Raw genomic sequence first — 24,222 nt, 5'->3', positions numbered from 1 at the left:
AGAGTGTCCAAGGCAGGATGAACCCAAGGAGAAACACACCAAGACACATAGGAATCCAACTTACAAACATTAAAGACAAAGAAAAATTATTAAAAGCAACAAGGGAACTCCCATAAGGTTAACAGCTGATTTCTACAAGCCAGAAGGGAGTGGCACGATATATTTAAAGTAATGAAAGGGAAGAACCTACAACTAAGATTACTTTACCCGGCAAAGATCTCATTCAGATTCAATGGAAAAATTAAAACCTTTACAGACAAGCAAAAGATAAGAGAATTCAGCACCACCAAACCAGCTCTACAACAAATGCTAAAGGAACTTCTCTAAGTGGGAAACTCAAGAGAAGAAAAGGACCTACAAAAGCAAACACAAAACAATTAAGAAAATGGTAACAGGAACATACATATCATTAATGACCTTAAATGTGAATGGATTAAATGCTCCAACCAAAAGACACAGGCTCACTGAAGGGATTCAAAAACAAGACCCATACATACGCTGTCTACAAGAGACCCACTTCACACCTAGGGACACATACAGACTGAAAGTGAGGGGTTGGAAAAAGATATTCCATGCAAATGGAAATCAAAAGAAAGCTGGAGTAGCAATACTCATATCATATAAAATAGACTTTAAAATAAAGAATGTTACAAGAGACAAGGAAGGACACTACATAATGATGGAGGGATCAATCCAAGAAGAAGATATAACAATTATAAATATATATGCACCCAACGTAGGAGCACCTCAATACATAAGGCAAATGCTAACAGCTATAAAAGAGGAAACCGACAGTAACACAATAATAATGGGGGACTTTAACACCTCACTCACACCAATGGACAGATCACACAGACAGAAAATTAATAAGGAAACAACAGCTTTAAATGACACAATAGACCATATAGATTTGATTGATATTTATAGGACATTCCATCAAAAACAGCAGATTACACTTTCTTCGCAAGTGCACACGGAACATTCTCCAGGATAGATCACATTTGGGTCACAAATCAAGCCTTGGTACATTTGAGAATATTAAAATCATATCAAGCATCTTTTCCAACCACAATGCTGAGATAAGAAATCAATTACCGGGAAAAAAAAATGTAAAAATTACAAACGCATGGAGGCTAAACAGTACATTACTAAAAAACCAAGAGATCACTGAAGAAATCAAAGAGGAAATCAAAAAATACCTAGAGACAAATGACAATGAAAACACGATGATCCAAAACCTATGGGATACAGCAAAAGCAGTTCTAAGAGGGAAGTTTATAGCTATACTAGCCTACCTCAAGAAAAAAGAAAAATCTCAAGTAAACAATCTAACCTTACACCTAAAGGAACTAGAGAAAGAAGAAAAAACAAAACCCAAAGTTAGCAGAAGGAAAGAAATCATAAAGATCAGAGCAGAAATAAATGAAATAGAAACAAAGTAAACAATAGTAAAGATCGATAAAACTAAAAGCTGGTTCTTGAGAAGATAAACAAAATTGATGAACCTTTAGCCAGACTCATCAAAAAAAGAGGGAGAGGACTCAAATCAACAAAATTAGAAATGAAAAAGAAGTTACAACAGACACCGCAGAAACACAAAGCATCCTAAGAGATTACTACAAGCAACTCTATGCCAATAAAATGGTCAACCTGGAAGAAATGGACAAATTCTTAGAAAGGTATAAACTTCTGAGACTGAACCTGGAAGAAACAGAATATACGAACAGACCAATCACAAGGAATGAAATCGAAACTGTGATTAAAAATCTTACAACAAACAAAAGTCCAGGACCAGATGGCTTCACAGGTGAATTCTATCAAACATTTAGAGAGGAGCTAACACCCATCCTTCTCAAACTTTTCAAAAAAATTGCAGAGGAAGGAACACCAAACTCATTCTATGAGGCCATTATCACCCTGCTACCAAAATCAAACAGAGATACTACAAAAAAAAAGAAAATTACAGACCAATATCACTGATGAATATAGATGCAAAAATCCTCAACAAAATATTGGAAACAGAATCCAACAACACATTAAAAGGATCATACACCATGATCAAGTGGCATTTATCCCAGGAATGCAAGGATTTTTCAATATATGCAAATCAATCAATGTGATGCATGATATTAACAAATTGAAGAATAAAAACCATATGATCGTCTCAATAGATGCAGAATAAGCTTCTGACAGAATTCAACACCAATTTATGATAAAAACTCTCCAGAAAGTAGGCATAGAGGGACCCTACCTCAACATAATAAAGGCCATATATGACAAACACACAGCCAACATCGTTCTCAATGGTGAAAAACTGAAACCATTTCCACTAAGATCAGGAACAAGACAAGGTTGCCCACTCTCACCCCTCTTATTCAACATAGTTTTGGAAATTTTATCCACAGCAATCAGAGAAGAAAAGGAAATAAAAGGAATCCAAATTGGAAAAGAAGTAAAACTGTCGCTCTTTCCAGATGACATGATACTACACATAGAGAATCCTAAAGATGTCACCAGAAAACTACTAGAGCTAATCAATGAATTTGATAAAGTAGCAGGATACAAAATTAATGCACAGAAATCTCTTACATTCCTATACACTAATGATGAAAAATCTGAAGGAGAAGTTAAGGAAACACTTCCATTTACCATTGCAACAGAAAGAATAAAATACCTAGGAATAAACCTACTTAAGGAGACAAAAGAACTGTATGCAGACAACTATAAGACACTGATGAAAGAAATTAAAGATGATACAAATAGATGGAGAGATATACCATGTTCTTGGAATGGAAGAATCAATATTGTGAAAATGACTATACTACCCAAAGCAATCTACAGATTCAATGCAATCCCTATCAAACTACCAATGGCATATTTCACAGACCTAGAACAGAAAATTGCACAGTTTGTATGGAAACACAAAAGACTCTGAAGAGCCAAAGCAATCTTGAGGAAGTAAAACAGAGCTGGAGGAATCAGGCTCCTGGACTTCAGACTATACTACAACGCTACAGTAGTCAAGACAGTATGGTACTGGCACAAAAACAGAAATACCAATTAATGGAACAGGATAGAAAGCCCAGAGATAAACCCATGCACATACGGTCACCTTATTTTTGATATAGGAGGCAAGAATATACAATGGAGAAAAGACAACCTTTTCAATAAGTGGTGCTGGGAAAGCTGGACAGGTACATGTAAAAGAATGAAATTAGAACACTCCCTAACACCATACACAAAAATAAACTCGAAATGCATTAAAGACCTAAATGTAAGTCCAGAGACTATCAAACTCTTAGTGGAAAACATAGGCAGAACACTCCATGACATAAATCACAGCAAGATCCTTTCTGACCCACCTCCTAGAGAAATGGAAATAAAAACAAAAATAAACAAATGGGACTTAATGAAACTTCAAAGCTTTTGCACAGCAAAGGAAACCATAAACAAGACAAAAAGACAACTCTCAGAATGGGAGAAAATATTTGCCAATGAAGCAACTGACAAAGGATTAATCTCCAAAATATACAAGCAGCTCATGTAGCTCAATATCCAAAAACCAAACAACCCAATCCAAAAATGGATGCAAGACGTAAATAGACATCTCTCCAAAGAAGATATACAGATTGCCAACAAACACATGAAAGGATGCTCAACATCACTAATCATTAGAGAAATGCAAGTCAAAACTACAATGAGGTATCACCTGACACCAGTTAGAATAGGCATCATCAGAAAATCTACAAAAAACAAATGCTGGAGAGGGTGTGGAGAAAGTGGAACTCTCTTGCATTGTTGGTGGGAATGTAAATTGATGCAGCCAATATGGAGAAGAGTACAGAGTTTCCTTAAAAAACTAAAAATAGAACTACCATATGACCCAGCATCCCATTACTGGGCATATATTCTGAGAAAACCATAATTCAAAAAGTCATGTACCACAGTGTTCTTTGCAGCACTATTTACAATAGCCAGGTTATGGAAGCAACCTAAATGCCCATGGACAGACGAACGGATAAAGAAGATGCGGTACATATATACAATGGAATATTACTCAGCCATAAAAAGGAATGAAATTGGGTCATTTGTAGACACGTGGATGGACCCAGAGACTGTCATACAGAGTGAAGTATGTCAGAAAGAGAAAAACAAATATCGTATATTAACGCATATATGTGGAACCTAGAAAAATGGTACAGATGAACCTGTTTGCAAGGGAGAAATAGAGACACAGTTGTAGAGAACAAACGTATGGACACCAAGGGGGGAAAGCGGGGTAGGTGCGTTTGGGGGGGCGATTGGGATCGACATATATACACTAATATGTATAAAAGAGATAACTAAGAAGAACCTGCTGTATACAAAAATAATAATAAAATTAAATTTAAAAAAATTAAATGCAACTGTCATGGAACATCCCCTTACTGAATCTCACTTTGCCAAGGAAAGCAAGCCCCCAATTCTTTGCTTTCTCTGTAATGTGGTTTCTGCAAACTTCTACAACCTCATCACATTCCTCTCGTCTTTTTACCAATGTTTCTCTCATTACTTTAGAATCTTTTTCTACACCTCTAGGATCACATTTAGCAATCCACCTTCCACAAATATGTATTTATTACTGATATTTACCAAACACTATCTCAGCATTGGCAGTAACTCAAAGAGGAAATGATTTTTAAACTTAAGGAGCTTACAGTCTAGTGCCACATTAGATAACTGATTCATAATGACCTTACAGTCAGTTCAACCTTTGTATATATTTTTCACAAGAACAACAATTAAATCATGCTATTCAAAACTTAATTGACTTTTTCATTTAACTGAGGGACTTGATGTCCAACTATGCTATACCTTACCTTGGTTTTCAGCCTCTTATTCTATCACTTGGAACCTTGATTCTGTCCTTGGATATTAAGCCACCACTCCCAATTTTATGGGTTTTGAAAATTTTCCTTTGGTAGATATGCTTGGAGGGATCACTGATATGAATGATTTGTTGAAACTCAGATATAATTCTAAGTATAACATCCATTGCTTAGAAGAGGGTAGAAAAAGAAACCATGATTTTTTTTTAATCAGATTTTTTTTTTCTTTTTGCATTTTTCGCTTTTCTTCTGTTTAAGGTGCTATAAAATGAACCTGACAGCATGAATTGCTCTTCAGGTAATTTGCCAATACCAACTGAATGCAGCCCAGAAGGTTCCTGAGCCCATTGGCAAGCTGGTGCCAGTGAGAGATACTCCATATTAGTAGCTGGTAATGTTGGCACAACTCTAGGAATTATCCTGTTTTGTGAGTTTAATCCTCATCAACAGAGGCCTCCCCCATGCTCCACCTCCTTTTCTGAAGAGAAATGCAAATGAATGTGATTTAGAGTTTGGGGCATTTTCAGATTCTCAGAAAAAGTACATTTCCCCTGTTCTTAGGCCATGAATGATGAACCCACCAGAAGCTGAAAATTTCTTATCACAAGAGCTTCATGTCAGCCATGGGTCTATCTCTTTTCAACAGGAATCTGGAGCTTGCAGAGTGGGAGCCAAATAAAAGTCCTGTTCCACTGGCTCCACTTCTTCGTGTTGTCACAATCATTCCCTGCCTGTGTCATCCATATGACAGGGCGAAGGAAGTGGTTAAGTACAACCCTCACACACACCTGGAGTAAGTTAATTGTACCATGCAGAAGAAGGATGTCAGCCATGGTTTCAACCGTGGGGGAAATCCTTCATGAGTTTACATTTTCATAGGTAAATTGGTGACCCCACCCTCAGAAAGTAAGGAAAATAGATCTTCCATCATTCCCTTCTGGGGAAAAGACAGAAGCCAGGAGGAGGATTATTAAGTATAAAGAGGATTAGGGGTGGGGGAGATCCACAGAGCTAGGCAAGTGAAGAAGTCATCCATTCCTTCGCTAATAAGAGAATGGGAAAGGCACTTGGCCGAGAGCATTCAAGGGAAAGTACATCTTTTCACTGCAGCTAATAAAAGCTCTCCATTTTAGGTGACCTTTGGGCAGTAACAGACACAGAGAGTGGAACGTTCTTGCAAATAGAAATAAATGCCTCATAGAAGGAAGTGACATCTCAGAGCAGACCTGTTTAGGGCAACTATTGCACAAATGAGGACACACAATATCCTTGATGAGGGCCTGCAGTCACCCTCATGTCCCTTGGGGCCACAGCCAGAAGAACCAGGATAACTCATTCATGTTGAACACCTACTGTGTACCAGGCACTGTGCAATAAAATCATCAATCCATCCTGGACCACAGCAGTGACAGTTCTCTTTGCAGGCTATTTTGATAGAGGCCAACCAACAAAAGCAACTGAGACGGAGTCCCAAGGCAGACCAGCACTTAAAGAATATTGCTTTTTCAAGGCATGTTTGGGCAGGTTGCCTGCCAGTTACTTTCACATTACACTGTTGCTTATTTTTTTTAACTCCCTGAAGTATATTCACACACTGTCTATGAGAAACATTGAAGTTAGTGAATAACATTTATGGATAATACAGAATTACCTCTCCATGACTTGAGGTTTCTAGTAGCAACAGAAATGTAAAGTAAAACTGAAACTGGATTAGGGGTCATGAGACAGCCTGAGGCTTCATCGATTATTAAATGAGATACTTTATGCAAAACCTTAGCATGTTACATGGAGAAGAGTAATTACTCAAGATATCACAGCTATTGGTGTTGTAATAACAAATGTTATCAGTGTTATTACTGCTGGTGTTATAATTATTATGACTACTGTTCTATATAATTTCTGAGGCCATTACATATCAATAGTTCTAAAATTATTCCTATTTTATAGGGGCTAATTTCCTAGGGATGAATTGGGGAAAATGAAGGAAGAGAACCTTCCTTCCTAACAAAAGGTATATAGGAAAAAATGCCTAGAAAGGTATAGTCTACACCCTTAGAATGAATGCTTGGGAAAGTCAGAAATTTTTACATACAAGTAACCTAAAATATCATCATGCCTGGACTGGGATCGTGCCACACATCAAAGGAGGTAGACGTGGGCTACATAATGACCTAGAGTTTCGTGCTTTCATCAAGGAAGGAGAGAGAAGACGAGTCTGTGTAGGTAGGTGGAAGAATATTCTGGCTTTAAACTCATTAAATGTGTCAAGCCTAGCTAACTTAAAGGCTGCTTAGGTGCAGACAACAGAAGCCATTGTATCTGGCTGAAGTGGAAAGGTCTATTATTAGAGGGTAGCAGATAGCTCACAGAACTTACTGGATGGCGAGGGCAATAAGACTGAAGGCTACGCAGCCTGGAATTACATTGTCAGGAGAAATGTCCAACCACACTATTGAATCTCTGTAGCAGATACCCTATTGCTGCTGTCACCTGCTGCTTAGCAGTCATGCCAAAAGGTACCAGAAAGTAAAACTTTCACCACAGCTGCCCCACAGGATCCAAATACTTCTGCAATGAGGTCTGATCTCACACACGCTCTCCAAGTCTCCAACAACTTGTATCAATTTAGCAGAATCTAGGTAATCTAGGAAATTCTTAGCTGCATGATAATTGCTGAGAATATAGATTTTCATGGAGATAAGAAAGTATGAGGAAAAGGTAAATAATCTGTAGCATCTACCACATCAGATTTGGAAACTAAGCTTTTTAAGGCATCTGGTTATGAAATCCGGGAATCCCTTTTCGTGCTAAGTGGCCTGGAGATGCTCTAGGACTGTGGAACGGTAACTAGTTTTACCATCAACTTGATGGACAGAAATCCAGACAAAAGCTTAGAAACCTGTCATTTTGCTGAACTCAGGAAGTCTCAGCACAGGCTCCACTGGTTACTTTCAATATTGAAAGTTGCATAGCACAGGGAGATCAGCTCAGTGCTTTGTGACCGCCTGGAGGGGTGGGATAGGGAGGGTGGGAGGGAGGGAGACACAAGAGGGAGGGGATATGGGAACAGATGTATATGTATAACTGATTCACTTTGTTATAAAGCAGAAACTAATACACCATTGTGAAGCAATTATACTCCAATAAAGTTGTAAAAAAAAAAAAAAAAAAGAAAGTTGCTTATGTGCCTTCCCATTAATGGTACTCTCAGGTTGGAGGCATGGATGTAGATCAGTGTATCAAAATATATCCTACACAACACCCTCTTCAAAATCACTTGGGGTGTTTGTTAAAATGAAATCCTTGGGGCCCACTCCAAACTCTGAAGTACAAGCACTGCATTAGTGGGAACTATATAGTTAGAGGACCACTGATCTATATTTTGATACATGCTCCTGTGCTCATAGAGCCTAGACTCTGACTGTAGTGAAACACCCAGTTATTCCTATAAGAGCTTATTATTGAAGTCTAAAAGTTGTAAAGTAGGAAGGAAGTTGGAAACTCATTTTTGGCCTGGTGAACTTGAGGGCCACAAAAGAGCTGAGATTGGGAATATACTGAGACAATTAAAAATATATAATGTTTTAGGGCTTCCCTGGTGGTGCAGTGGTTGAGAGTCCGTGTGCCGATGCAGGGGACACGGGTTCGTGCCCTGGTCCGGGAAGATCCCACATGCCACGGAGCACCTGGGCCCATGAACCATGGCCGCTGGGCCTGCACATCCGGAGCCTGTGCTCCGCAATGGGAGAGGTCACAACAGTGAGAGGCCCGCGTACCGCAAAATATATATATATATATATATATATATATATATATATATATATATATATATATATAATGTTTTAAATCTACATTAGCGTATCATCATATCCTAGGCATCAAAACTATATAAATCAAAATTGAACTCATACTAATCCAAATGTTTGTGTGCAGAATCTCTTGCTCAGTTACAGGAATAAGGTCATAGGCCTGAAAAATTGTTTACAGGTGTCTCCAAGGAGATGGAATTAAAACATTTACACATGGTGTACCCTGTATTTATATGCAAGCTAGCCTCTCTGCTATGTTTTCCTATGAATGTGTTTAACTCTACAGAGAAATGTGAAGACCAACTCCTAGCATATGGAAGTATTTTCAAGTGGCAAATTATATGGGCACTAGAGAGAACAAGAAGGATTTGTAAATACTGCCAGTTTAAATGTACCTTTCAAATTCTATTAGGAGACTTAAATCTTCCTGTATTCAACTAAAATCAACCAACATTTACTGAAAACCTACTGTGTTCCAAAATCTTAGTGCTTTCTCATATGTTATCTCATTTAACTTTTAGAATAATCCTATGAGGTAAGTATTTTCAATCCTGTTTCACAGTTGAGAAAACCAAAATTCTAAGAGATTGGGTAATGTGTCACAGAGCAAAGAAGAAGTGAAGCCAGGAGTTTATGACAGCAAATCCCATGCTCTTTCTACTCTACCACTCTCTATAATGAATGCTAATTAAGTATTATGTAATATTCAATGAATACTAACAACCCACTACATCTTATAGCACAATACACTTTTACTAAGGACATTATCTCATTTGATCCTAGTGACAGCACACAAGGCCTAGTAGAGAATGATGTTACCATTGCACAATGGAAAAACAGAAACTTCAGGAGACTCAATAATTCTTCACAGGTCACAAAGCTCATAGCCTTTGAGCCTTATTCTTCTGATTCCAAAAATGTGTTCTATTTACTACCTCAGACTTTAGGAAATGGGAATTAACATTATTGTGTATCCAGTTTATGGTAATCTGCTAGGCATTTTACATACATGAGTCCTGATCCTCACCACAACCCTGAAAACCAGGACGTAGACCCATTTCATAGATGTCTAAATAATGACTTGAAAGAAGCTGAAGTTAGTCAGTGTTAGAAGTGATTCAAACCCAAATCTGTGAGACACTGATATAATTACATATTACACACACACACACCATAATTTAAAGTGAATACTACGATGAAGAAAGTACAAACAGCTCTTAACAGAACTTTCTATTTGGAAATGCCTAGTTTTGATCACAAAAGTGTTCTAACTCACTAACCTTAAACGTGAAAGTAGAATGAGCAAATATAGACAAAAATCTCTCAACGGATTCCATATAGTCAAGATTGTACCTAAGGGAAGAAGAAATTGGTGGCTCATTCTGAAAACACTTGGCCATGCCTATGAATGTCTACTGCCAGGATAACTTCAAATAATTATGTCCTTCATGGCATTTACCCAGTGTCCTTCTTGGAAGTGATGTCTTTGAGGATTAAGTTACGAACAGACACGTAGAGTCAATGAGTTCTTGTGCTTAGAACTCCTTGCAAATGGGTAGAAAATTGGGTAAGTAGAACTTGTTTACTGAATGAGACCAGCAGGCCAGCCAGGACTTTCACAGACACTCTGTAAAGCACAGTTGCTAAAAAATATATGCAATTTTACCTGAGAAGGAGCAATAAAGTATTTTCTTTGTTAACCAGTAGCTCAGCAGGTAAGAATAATGGTCACTGAGACATGTATATTTTTGCAGCTTACAAAATATGTCACACAGAAAGCTCATTTGATTATCTGATTATGAAACATTTAAATCCCATTATCTGGCCCATGGTAGGCTTTCAATAAATGTGGTTGCAATGAAAAAAATTGAACAGAGTTAAGAAGTGTTATCCTTTTTAAACACATGAGACAATGGAGGCTCAGTAAAGGTGAGTGACTTGCCTAGTTTCAAATAGAAGCTTTTATATGTCATTAAGATCTTTTACTCATTCATGAATCTTTTAGAAATTATCTAACTCCATATTGTTAGCAAGGAGTAAGAGTAGACCATATGATATACATCAAAATTCGGTATTTTTCCATTAAGATGCCTCTCCATCTTAGTCAGAAAACCTGGATTTGATTAATTTTGGTTTCCAGAATAGAACCCCTGAAGAATTTAAATCCAGATTTTTTGAGTGATCCATATAACTGAATCAGTTGTTTCTGTCAAACATCCATTACCTCATGGCCCAGATTTCCATAATTAAATGAGGTCAAATGAGAATATACAGAGACTGAAAAGCACTGTGTTAATATTAGCTGTTATCAGTGAGATGTATTTCTCTTATAAATATAGAAGCCAGTAAAGGACTTTTTTTTTATAAAAGAAAGAAAGAAAATTACCCAGCCAGCACACAAAAAAATGTGTTATTATATATCGTGGACACACAAATTCAAAGACAAATATAATTGGTAATAACATTGTTATATTAGACTCTATTACAAAACAGGTTTAAAGTTTGGAGTTTGATGTTTGAAAGGACAGTCAAATGTTGTAGGCATGGAGACTTTTAGAGATTCAGTCCATTCTGAAAATCAAAGATTTAGCCAGGCATAATCCTCTTAAAACATGATCATCTATGGTTTTCACACATTTATAAACTCAGCCTCCTTGATGTCTTCAATCATTAAAAAGCTATTAATAATAAAAAAAAATTTTTTAAAGGCACTTGGAAGGAACACATAGTATACTGTATTTAAACACAGTCATTTATTGAATGCCTGCTAGGTGACTGATAATTGTAAAAAATTCATTACTATCTCCACTCTACAGATGAGAAAACTGAGATTTAGGCTGTTAAGGCACTTATGATGAAGGTAATAATTAACAAAGACATGCATTAAGCTCAAGTATTCCAATACTGTGTCCTATATTCATTTTTTTCTAAACTTTTCTGTAAGTTTCAAAATAGACCAATGTATAGATCCAGAATGGCAACACTAAATAGCCTTTTGTTCTTTTTATTGTCTTTTATTAATGTAATTATCTTTAACATTTGCTTCCACTTAATTTCTTAATCACTCTCTATTTTGTATCTCTATTTAAGGATTAAACTATTAAAATCAACATAACAAAAAGACTTCTGGTGTTAAGATGCCCTCTTTTTTCAGATATCACTCCCAAAGCAACAAGAAACATGAACAACAGAATTCAAAGTCTTTTTTGGACAAAATTTAGAAACATCTATAATCCCAAACCACTGTATGTGATTAAAAGATGTCAAGATATGAGATTAATGCAAGAAAAAAAGCCTGCAGGAGCAGATCTTTTTTTTTTTTTTTTTTTTTTTTCTTTCTTTTTGCGGTATGCGGGCCTCTCACTGCTGTGGCCTCTCCCGTTGCGGAGCACAGGCTCCGGATGCGCAGGCCCAGCGGCCATGGCTCACGGGCCCCGCTGCTCCGCGGCACATGGGATCCTCCCAGACCGGGGCACGAACCCGTATCCCCTGCATCGGCAGGCGGACTCTTAACCACTGCGCCACAAGGGAGGCCCAGGAGCAGATCTTAAACATGTCAAGAGAGCACAATCAACAAAACAAATGATGCATTATAAGAAGCAAAACACAATAATCACATCTTTGGAAAAAAAAAAAAAAAAAAGGAACATGATGCCCAGGCAATGAAGAGTAGCAGGAAGTAAGCAAGGAAACAGACAGCCATCCCTTTTTTTAAGAAACAGTTCATTGATGAATCATGATGGAAAAAAAAGTCAAAGCCTAAAGAAATAAAAAAAATGTCCAAAGACTTAACTATCACATACACATAAACACACATATACACAGGGGAGTGGGGGATGGGGAGGAAGAGAGACAGAGAGAGAATTTTCACTTCACTGTGAAATAGGAAGACTCCTACTAGCCTGTAATATCTCTTGGTTTTTTTCCCATAAAGTTCCTACACATGCAATCCAAGAACTCGATAATTCATTTTATTCAAAAGTAAGCAATATTCAAAAAGAACCAAAGATTTTTTAAGAAAAAAGGAAGAAACTGACAAAATTGCTTTCTCTCACACACCTACACATACATGCACATAAATGCATATATAGAAGTAATGTTGTTCACTAGGAAATGTTAACAGGCAGAGGAAAATCATGACAAAAGTTATTGTGATGAATCAAAAAGCATTAAAGGGCCTCCCTGGTGGCGCAAGTGGTTGGGAGTCCGCCTGCCGATGCAGGGGATACGGGTTCGTGCCCCGGTCTGGGAGGATCCCATATGCCGCGGAGCGGCTGGGCCCGTGGGCCATGGCCGCTGAGCCTGCGCGTCCAGAGCCTGCGCGTCCGGAGCCTGTGCTCCGCAACGGGGGAGGCCACAACAGTGAGAGGCCCGCATACCGAAAAAAAAAAAAAAAAAAAGCATTAAAAAAAATCAAAGAACCCAAAGTAAAAATACAAGAGTTTAGGGAATATGTGGTTGAATGATAGAAGAAAGTAAAATATAAGAGGTCAGATCTAAGAAAAGATGGAGAGTAAAGAGTAAAAGCATTAAATAATGAATACCATATTATAAGCAGTGCACACACACAAAAAAGAATGGAGTCTTACGAAAACATAGTAAAGAGTAAAGGATGATAAAATTGCAAAAAGTAAACAAACTTAAATAAAAACAAACAATTCATTAAAGTAGGTTAGAGAAAAATTATATTAATAAAAAATAGACTAAGGAGATCTTTCATGCATATGATCAATATTCTTAAAGAGAACAAAACACAAGGAAAAAATTTAATATATATTTCAGGAAAACTTCCAGAAAGAAAGTAATACTTGATACAAAGATTAAAATGGTCCATTCTGTCTGAGAAAATGAATATATTATAGGACAACCACCTAAAAACATATCTCAATAATGCTATCACATTTCAAACAAAAAGATTACTTATGACAATAAAACAAACCAAGCTAATCATGGGTTTCTCAAGGGCAATCTTCAAGGATACAATAAAGTTATAGTAAACACTATGTTTAAAAAATCCTAGAGGAAGATTTTTTAATAATATTCAAGTATAAAGACAGGAAAAAATCATTTTGAACTTACAAAACCCAGAAAATATAAATTATATAAAAAGGAAAAACCTAAGTAAATGCAGAAATGAATTGAGTAACTATTAAAAGAAAAAAGTCTGGCAGTGACCACTCAATTGAGGTAGCCACAAGCCTAAGTCTAAAATGACTGTGGGAATCCTAAGTATACAAATTTTATAAATCATATAATGTAGAAATAGTATAAAAATATATATATTTAAGCACATAATATGAAAAGCATACATATAAAGTATCAGAAGAACAAGAAAAGAAAAGAAAAAAGACAAGAAAAGAAGAAATAAGGGTAGAAAAGAAATGAAGAATGCTACTTTCGTCATTGCTTAATATACTGTCTTTAAAAACTAGAGAATTAAGTATGTCATATAAAGTTACAGTAATGAAGGTAACAAGAGAACTTAAAACAAAATATAAGGGCTTCCCTGGTGGCGCAGTGGTTGAGAGTCCGCCTGCCGATGCAGGGGACACGGGTTCGTGCCCCGGTCCAGGAAGATCCCACATGCCATGGAGCAGCTGGGCCCGTGAGTCATGGCCACTGAGCCTGCGCATCCGGAGCCTGTGCTCCACAACAGGAGAGGCCACAACGGTGAGAGCCCCACGTACCGCCAAAAAAAAAAAAAAAAAAAAAGTATATATATATATATATATATATATATATATATATATATAAACTTAAACAATTATCAAAAAAACAGATCATTTGTAAAAACGATTTTTAAAAAGAATCGATAAAAAAGAATGTATTACAAGATGTTATTGCAAAATTAAGACTAGCCTATCTATAAAAGCCATTAATAAAAACAGGATAAACTCACGTATTAAGTGAAAAAAATACTAAAACTAAAACTAAGTCAGAAAGAAAATCCGACTACATACCACACACAAAAAAGATATTATGTGTTAATTATATATGTATATATGAACATATATATTCTCATATATAATCTTACAACTTAATAATAAACAACCCAAATGAAAATGGGCAAATGATCTGAAATACATTTCTCCAAAGAAGATACACAAATGGCCAGTAAATACTGGAAAGTGCCTAACATCATTAGCCATTAAGGGGAAATACAAATCAAAACCACGATCAGGTCTTAACTTCACACTCACTATCATGGTTATAATCAAAAAAGAGACACTAGCAAATGTTGACAAGTATGTGAAGATATTGGAACCTTCATATATTGCTCATGAGAATTTAATATGGTACAGTCACTTTGGAAAACCGTTTAGTAGTTCCCCAAGATCCTAAATATAGAACTACCATATGATCAAGCAATTCCACTCCTAGGTATCTACTATCCAAGAGAAATGAAAACATATGTCCACAAAAAGACTTATACACAAATGTTCATAGTAGCATTATTTATAATACCTAACAAGTAGAAAAAACCCAAATTCCCATCAACTAAAGAATCGACAAATAATATATGGTATATCCATAAAATGAATATTATTTGGCAACAAGAAGGAATGAGGTAGTGACACAGTATGACATAGATGAAACTTGAAAACATAATGTTAACTGGAAAAAGTCAGTCACAAAAAACCATGTAGTGCATTATTCTATTTACATGAAATGTCAAGAATGGGCCAATTTTTATGGAGACAGAGAGGAGATTCGTGGTTACCTAGTGCTGGGGTGTGGGGTGGGGAGAGGCTGTGGAGAAATGGGGAGTGATGCTAATGAGTATGTATTTTCTTTCTGAGAGGATGAAATGTCTTAAAATTGTGGTGAGGGTTGCACAACTATCTGAACACACTAAAAACTATTTGATTGTATATTTTAAATAGGCAGATTATATGATGTGTTGGTTATACCTTAATAAAGCCACTAAAAAATAAACTGTTAGTTAATTTAGGTTATAAAAGAGGGCCGGGAAAAGCACAAGTATATAAATGGGATATTAGAATGGGGAATTGACCAAATATAGAAGAATTTTAAAGATTACAAAAGACTATTTTGCTTTGACTATAGAAATTAACTAGAAAACCTGAATTAAATGGATAATTTTCTAGGAAAATATTAATTACCAAAAAAAGACCCAAGAAATGTTAGAAAATCAAAAATAAATTATCACATGAGACATAGACAAAGTTGTCAAAAAACTACTCACCCTTGGGCTTCCCTGGTGGTGCAGTGGTTGAGAGTCCGCCTGCCGATGAAGGGGACACGGGTTCGTGCCCTGGTCCAGGAAGATCCCACATGCCACGGAGCGGCTGGGCCCATGAGCCATGGCTGCTGAGCCTGCGCATCCGGAGCCTGTGCTCTGCAACGGGAGAGGCCACAACAGTGAGAGGCCCGCATACTGCAAAAAAACAAACAAAAAACTATTAACCTCCTCTCCACCAGAGGATCAGAACCAAACCTTTGATAAATATACATCCCAAATACTGTTTAAACTGTTCCAGAGTATAGAAAATATAAACGCTCCCAATTTTTTAATGAAGTCAGGAAAATATTAATATCAAATCTGACAATGATAGCCCCAATTTCACTTACAAGACTTCATGAAAAATATTCTAAATAAAATATAAACAAGAAGAATCCAGAAACACAAATGCAAAATAAACCACAACCAAATTGGGGTCATACCAAAGATAGTCCAATATTAGGAAATATTATCATGTTAAAAGATTAAAGGAGAAAAATCACATGATAATCTCTGTTGATCTTAAAAAGGCACCTAATCAAATTCAAAACTATTTTTGATTGTTATAACTTTTACTAAAATATAAATTAATTGATACTTATAAGACATATATGTGTGAGAGAAAAAGCAAGTAACCATCAAACTTACAAGTAAAACGCTAAAAGCATTCTTATTCAAGACAGAAAATAAGACAAGGATTATAGAATGCAATCAGTTGGATACATACAAAATTAATATCACATCATAATAGAAGAAAACATCTTGTTTACAACAGCAAAAAAAAAACACCCACAAACATAAAATATATAGAAATAAGCCTAATAAGATATATCCAAAATCTAAGTAATTTTAAAACTTACTGAAAAATCCAGAAGAAGGCTCAGATAAATGGAAGGAATACCCTATTCTTAGATAGAAAGACACAATATTTCAAATTTGACCTAATAAAAATATTAACAGGACTTTTATTTTTAGAATTAGACAAATTCTAAATTTCATGTGGGGGGAAAAACATGAAAGAATATACAAGAAAATTCTGAAAAGAAAAAGTAATGAGGGAGAACTCCTCCTAAAAGATATTAGAATATATTTTAAACCAGCATAATTAAATCAATGTGGTACTTGTGCGTGAATAGAGAGTCTAGAGAAATAGAAAAACCACGTACAGGAATTTAGTATATGATGATATGGTCATGTGGGAAAATGATGATTTGTTCAATAAATGAGTAACCTTCTAGAAAAAATAAAGATCCTTGCCACATAAATATTTTCATGGATCTTTACCATACATAAATTACAGATGGATAAATGGCTTAAATGTAAAAACTGAAACCACAAAATTCCACAAAGAAAACATGAAATTTTTTATAATCTTAAAGATAAATCTCAGTATGATATGAAACCCTGTAATTATAAAAGATTGTTCTATATTCCAAATTTTTATGCATGGTAAATAAAAATTAAAGTTAAAAGTCAGAAATTGGGGGGAAATAAATAACACATAGCAAGGCTATTTTTTTGTGTGTATAAAGAGAGCTTGTGAAGATCAACAAGAAAATGACCTAAAGCCTTAGAGAGAAAGTGGCAAAGAACATGAACATGTTCACAGAAAAAGAAATAAAAAACTTTTAGACATGAAAAAATGCTCAAACTCATTCACAGTAGAAGAAATGAAAATTAAAACTAAAAATGAGATAACATTCAATTGGTGAAGCCAAAACCCATTCTAAAATTCTGTATTTTTCAGGGGATGGGAAACAGGGAAAGTCTCCTATTTTGTTGGTAGGGATTTAAGTTAGCACCAGGACAGTTCAAAAATAGATATTAAAAAGATACAATTAAAAAGACACAGTACTGAACAATAAATTTCAAAACTGAAAACTGCTAAACATTGCTGAAAGAAACTAAAGAAGACCTAAATGAATGATGAGATATACCCTGTTAATAGACTGGAAGATGTTAATTCTACCTAAATTGATGTATAACTTTAATGCAGCAGGCTTTATCTTATTTTTTAATTCAAAAATTTATATGGAAAAGGAAAGAACCTAGGTTAGCCAAAACAATCTTGAAGATAAAGAATAAAGTTGGGGGATTATAATCAAGACACTGTAGTACTGGCATAATGAGAGTTAAAGAGAAATGGAACAGACCGGAGTATCTAGATATAGACCCACCTATAATTGGACAATCAATGATTTCAACAATGATGCCAAAGCAATTCAATGAGGAAAGGAATGGCTTTCAACAAATGATGCTGCAACAACTTTTAAAAGATGTGGGGATAAAAAAGTACTTCAAAACCTACCTCACATGATACAGAAAAATTTATTTGAGATGAATCACAGACCTAAATGTATAGCAAACTATAAGATATCTAGGAAAAAACAAGATAATGTGGTTGCAAATTTAGGGTATGAAAATACTTCTTAGAAAGAATACAGCACTACCAAACCAGCTTTACAACAAATGCTAAAGGAACTTCTCTAGGCAGGAAACACAAGAGAAGGAAAAGACCTACAATAACAAACCCAAAACAATTAAGAAAATGGTAATAGGAACATACATAATGATAATTACCTTAAATGCAAATGGATTAAATGCTCCAACCAAAAGACATAGACTGGCTGAATGGATACAAAAATAAGACCTGTATATATGCTGTCTACAAGTGACCCACTTCAGACCGAGGACACATACTGACTGAAAGTGAGGGGATGGAAAAAGATGTTCCATGCAAATGGAAATCAAAAGAAAGTTGGAGTAGCAATTTTCATACCAGGTAAAATAGACTTTAAAATAAAGACTATTACAAGAGACAAAGAAAGACACCACATAATGATCAAGGGATCAATCCGAGAAGAAGATGTAAAAATTATAAATATATATGCACCCAACATAGGAGCACCTCAATACATAAGGCAAATGCTAACAGCCATAACAAGAATTCGTCCATAACACAATCATAGTAGGGGACTTCAACACCCCACTTTCACCAATGGACAGATCAACCAAAATGAAAATAAATAAGGAAAAACAAGCTTTAAATGACACATTAAACAAGATGGACTTAATTGATATTTATAGGACATTCCATCCAAAACAAGAGAATACATTTTCTTCTCAAGTGCTAATGGAACATTCTCCAGCATTGATCATATCTTGGGTCACAAGCCTTGGTATATTTAAGAAAATTGAAATCCTATCAAGTATCTTTTCTGACAACAATGCTATGAGACTAGATATCAATTACAGGAAAAGATCTGTAAAAAATACAAACACATGGAGGCTAAACAATATACTACTAAATAACAGAGAGATCACTGAGGAAGTCAAAGAGGAAATGAAAAAATACCTAGAAACAAATGACAATGAAAACATGATGACCCAAAACCTACGGGATGCAGCAAAAGCAGTTCTAACAGGGAAGTTTATAGCAATACAAGCCTACCTCAAGAAACAAGAAACATCTCAATTGAACAACCTAACCTTACACATAGAGCAATTAGAGAAAGAAGAACAAAAGAACCTACAAAGTTAGCTGAAAGAAAGAAATCATAAAGATCAGATCCAAAATAAATGAAAAATAAATGAAGGAAATGATAGGAAAGCTCAATAAAACTAAAAGCTGGTTCTTTGAGAAGATAAACAAAATTGATAAACCATTAGCCAGACTCATTAAGAGAAAAAGGGAGAAGATCAAATAAACAAAATTAGGAAGAGGAGAAGTAACAACTGACACTGCAGAAATACAAAGGATCATGAGACAGTACTAAAAGCAACCATATGCCAATAAAATGGACAACCTGGAAGAAATGGACAAATACTTAGAAAAGCACAACCTTCCACGACTGAACCAGGAAGAAATGGAAAATATGAACAGACCAATCACAAGCACTGAAATTGAGACTGTGATTAAAAGTCTTCAAACAAACAAAAGCCCAGGACCAGATGGCTTAACAGGTGAATTCTATCAAACATTTAGAGAAGAGCTAACACTTATCCTTCTCAAACTCTTCCAAAATATAGCAGAGGAGGAGCACTCCCAAACTATGGGGCCACCATCACTCTGATACCAAAACCAGACAAAGATGTCACAGAAAAAGAAAACTACAGACCAATATCACTGATGAATATAGATGCAAAAATCCTCAACAAAATACTAGCAAACAGAATCCAACAGCACATTAAAAGGATCATACACCATGATCAACTGGGGTTTACCCGAGGAATGCAAGGATTCTTCAATATATGCAAATCAATCAATGTGATACACCATATTAACAAACTGAAGAATAAAAACCATATGATCAACTCAATAGATGCAGAAAAAGCTTTTGACAAAATTCAACACAACTTATGATTAAAAAAACTCTCCAGAAAGTAGGCATAGAGGGAACCTACCTCAACAATAATAAAGGCCATATACGACAAAGAAAGATCAGGAACAACACAAGGTTGCCCACTCTCACCAGTATTATTCAACATAGCTTTGGAAGTTTTAGCCACAACAATCAGAGAAGAAAAGGAAATAAAAGGAATCCAAATTGGAAAAGAAGTAAAACTGTCACTGTTTGCAGATGACATGATACTATACATAGAGAATCCTAAAGATGCCACCAGAAAACTACTAGAGCTAATCAATGAATTTGATAAAGTAGCAGGATACAAAATTAATGCACAGAAATCTCTTACATTCCTACAGACTAATGATGAAAAATCTGAAGGAGAAATTAAGGAAACACTTCCATTTACCATTGCAACAAAAAGAATAAAATACCTAGGAATAAACCTACCTAAGGAGACAACAGACCTGTATGCAGAAAACTATAAGACACTGATGAAAGAAATTAAAGACGATACAAACAGATGGAGAGATATACCATGTTCTTGGATTGGAAGAATCAATATTGTGAAAATGACTATACTACCCAAAGCAATCTACAGATTCAATACAATCCCTATCAAACGACCAATGGCATTTTTCACAGAACTAGAACAAAAAATTGCACAATTTGTATGGAAACACAAAAGACTCTGAAGAGCAAAAGCAATCTTGAGAAAGTAAAACAGAGCTGGAGGAATCAGGCTCTTGGACTTCAGACTATACTACAATGCTACAGTAGTCAAGACAGTATGGTATTGGCACAAAAACAGAAATATAGATCAATGGAACAGGATAGAAAGCCCAGAGATAAACCCATGTACATATGGTCACCTTATTTATTTTTTTTTGCGGTACGCGGACCTCTCACTGTTGTGGCCTCTCCCGTTGCGCAGCACAGCCTCCAGACGCGCAGGCTCAGCGGCCATGGCTCACAGGCCCAGCCTCTCCGTGGCATGTGGGATCTTCCCGGACCGGGGCACAAACCCGTGTCCCCTGCATCGGCAGGCGGACTCTCAACCACTGCGCCACTAGGGAAGCCCAGGTCACCTTATTTTTGATAAAGGAGGCGGGAATATACAATGGAGAAAAGACATCCTCTTCAATAAGTGGTGCTGGGAAAACTGGACAGCTACATGTAAAAGAATGAAATTAGAACACTCCCTAACACCATACACAAAAATAAATTCAAAATGGATTAAAGACCTAAATGTAAGGGCAGACACTATCAAACTGTTAGATGAAAACATAGGCAGAACATTCTATGACATAAATCACAGCAAGATCCTTTTGGACCCACCTCCTAGAGAAATGAAAATAAAAACAAAAATAAACAACTGGGACCTAATGAAACTTCAAAGCTTTTGCACAGCAAAGGAAGCCATAAACAAGACGAAAATACAACCCTCAGAATGGGAGAAAATATTTGCCAATGAAGCAACTGACAAAGGATTAATCTCCAAAATATACAAGCAGCTCATGTAGCTCAATATCCAAAAAACAAACAACCCAGTCCAAAAATGGATGGAAGACTTAAATAGACATCTCTCCAAAGAAGATATACAGATTGCCAACAAACACATGAAAGGATGCTCAACATCACTAATCATTAGAGAAATGCAAATCAAAAGTACAATGAGGTATCACTTCGCACTATTCAGAATGGCCATCATCAAAAACTATACAAACAATAAATGCTGGAGAGGGTGTGGCGAAAAGAGAACCATCTTTCACTGTTGGAGGGAATGTAAATTGATACAGCCACTATGGAGAACAGTATGGAGGTTCCTTAAAAAACTAAAAATAGAACTACCATACAACCCAGCAATCCCACTACTGGTCATATATCCTGAGAAAACTATAATTCAAAAAGAGTCATGTACCACAATGTTCACTGCAGCTCTATTTACAATAGCCAGGACATGGAAGCAACCTAAGTGTCCACCAACAGATGAATGGATAAAGAAGATGTGGCACACATATACAATGGAATATTACTCAGCCATAAAAAGAAATGAAATTGAGTTACGTGTAGTGAGGTGGATGGACCTAGAGTCTGTCATACAGAGTGAAGTAAGTCAGAAAGAGAAAAACAAATACCGTATGCTAACACATAAATATGGAATCTAAAAGAAAAAAGTGGTTCTGAAGAACTTCTGGGCAGGACAGGAATAAAGATGCAGACATAGAGAATGGAGTTGAGGACATGGGGAGGGGGAAGGGTAAGCGACAGAGTGGCATGGACATATATACACTACCAAGTGTAAAATAGATTGCTAGTGGGAAGCAGCCGCATACCACAGGGAGATCACCCCAGTGCTTTGTGACCACCTAGAGGGGTGGGATAGGGAGGGTGGGAAAGAGATGCAAGAGGGAAGGGATATGCGGATATATGTATATGTATAGCTGATTCACTTTGTTACACAGCAGAAACTAACACAACAATGTTAAGTTATTATACTCCAATAAAGATGTTTAAAAAAAGAGAATGGGTAAAAATTTGTGACATAGTCATAAAACTGAATACTACCCAGCAATAAAAAAACAAATTACTGAAATACCCAACAACATGGAATGAACCTTAAAAATATTATGGTGAGCAAAAATGTGCATTTTGTATTATTCCATTTATATAAAGTTCAAGAGCATGTGACACTCAACTCCCATTAGAAGTAAGACATTGATTGTCTTTTGAGAAAAGAGGAATTGACTAGGAAAAGCACAAGGAACTTTTGAGGTGATGGAAATGCTCTATACCTTGATTAGAATGGGGACTTACATGGGTATATACATTTATCATAACCCATCAAACTGTAAACTTAATACAGATGAATTTCACTGTATATAAATTTTACCTCAATTAAAAAACAATTAAGGAAAAAAATACATACACTTTGATCTTGCAATTCTATTTCTCAGAATTTATCCTAAAGATAAAGCATAGTGTTCGTTGCAATACACTGGAAACAGTCTAAATATCCACCAACATCCACAGTGGAAAAAAAATGACGCACCACAATTGAAAAAGAATGAGCTTCAATATATAAAGTGCTAAGTTTAAAAAGCAAGGTACAGAACTGTGCTTATAATATGCTACCATGTGTATTTAAAAACAAAACACAGAAAATATCTAGAAGGATACAAAAGAGATTAGTAACCCTTGTCTCCAAGGAACTGGATGACTGAGGGACTTGGAGTAGGAAGGACTTATTTTTTAATATTTATCCTTTTACCTCTTGAATTGTATATCGCTGTGCATATGCACTCTACTTTTTAAAGTAATAAATTATTTAATTATGTTTTTTTTAAAAAATGCATGTTACAAGACAATGCACTTACATAGTTTTTAGAAACAATACTGAATAAATGTCAAAGGAGAGGTTAGAACTAAGTGGTACCATGGATTTTCAGAGACAGGGATGAGTTTATACATTGATGAGAAACCAAGGAAGATCAGATTAGAGGGAGGATGTGTAATGGATTTTTGAAGCAAGAGTCATATTTTGACAGGAATAAAACAAAGTGAGTCAGAGGCAGTATCTAAATAAAAGAAGAGACGTGGCAATACAGGGCCTTGACAAATGTGGGACATGTTTGGAAACAGGGGACTGAGGAAGACATGTTTGAAAAAGTAAATGGGAGCCTTAGCCTGACTTCTGAAGGCTCATTCAACATACTTCACTGATTTGGTTATAATCCTCAACCTCGTTTCTTGTAAACTTACACCGCTGACTCCTTTCTATCAGAGATAGAAAATCAAAGGGGATGGGGTAAAAAATAGAACAGAAGGGAAAAGGGAGGAGTAAAGAAGAACGAACGTCAAGATAAAGAATCTGAGAAAAGTTAAAATGGAGTTTACTGGAAAGGAAAGTGAAGCAAATTTAAAAATTGAGAAGAATAAAGATTTTGTTGATACAG

The sequence above is a fragment of the Mesoplodon densirostris genome, chromosome 6 (assembly GCF_025265405.1).
Source record: "Mesoplodon densirostris isolate mMesDen1 chromosome 6, mMesDen1 primary haplotype, whole genome shotgun sequence".
Lineage (NCBI taxonomy): Eukaryota > Metazoa > Chordata > Mammalia > Artiodactyla > Ziphiidae > Mesoplodon > Mesoplodon densirostris.
This window is presented reverse-complemented; position numbering follows the sequence as displayed.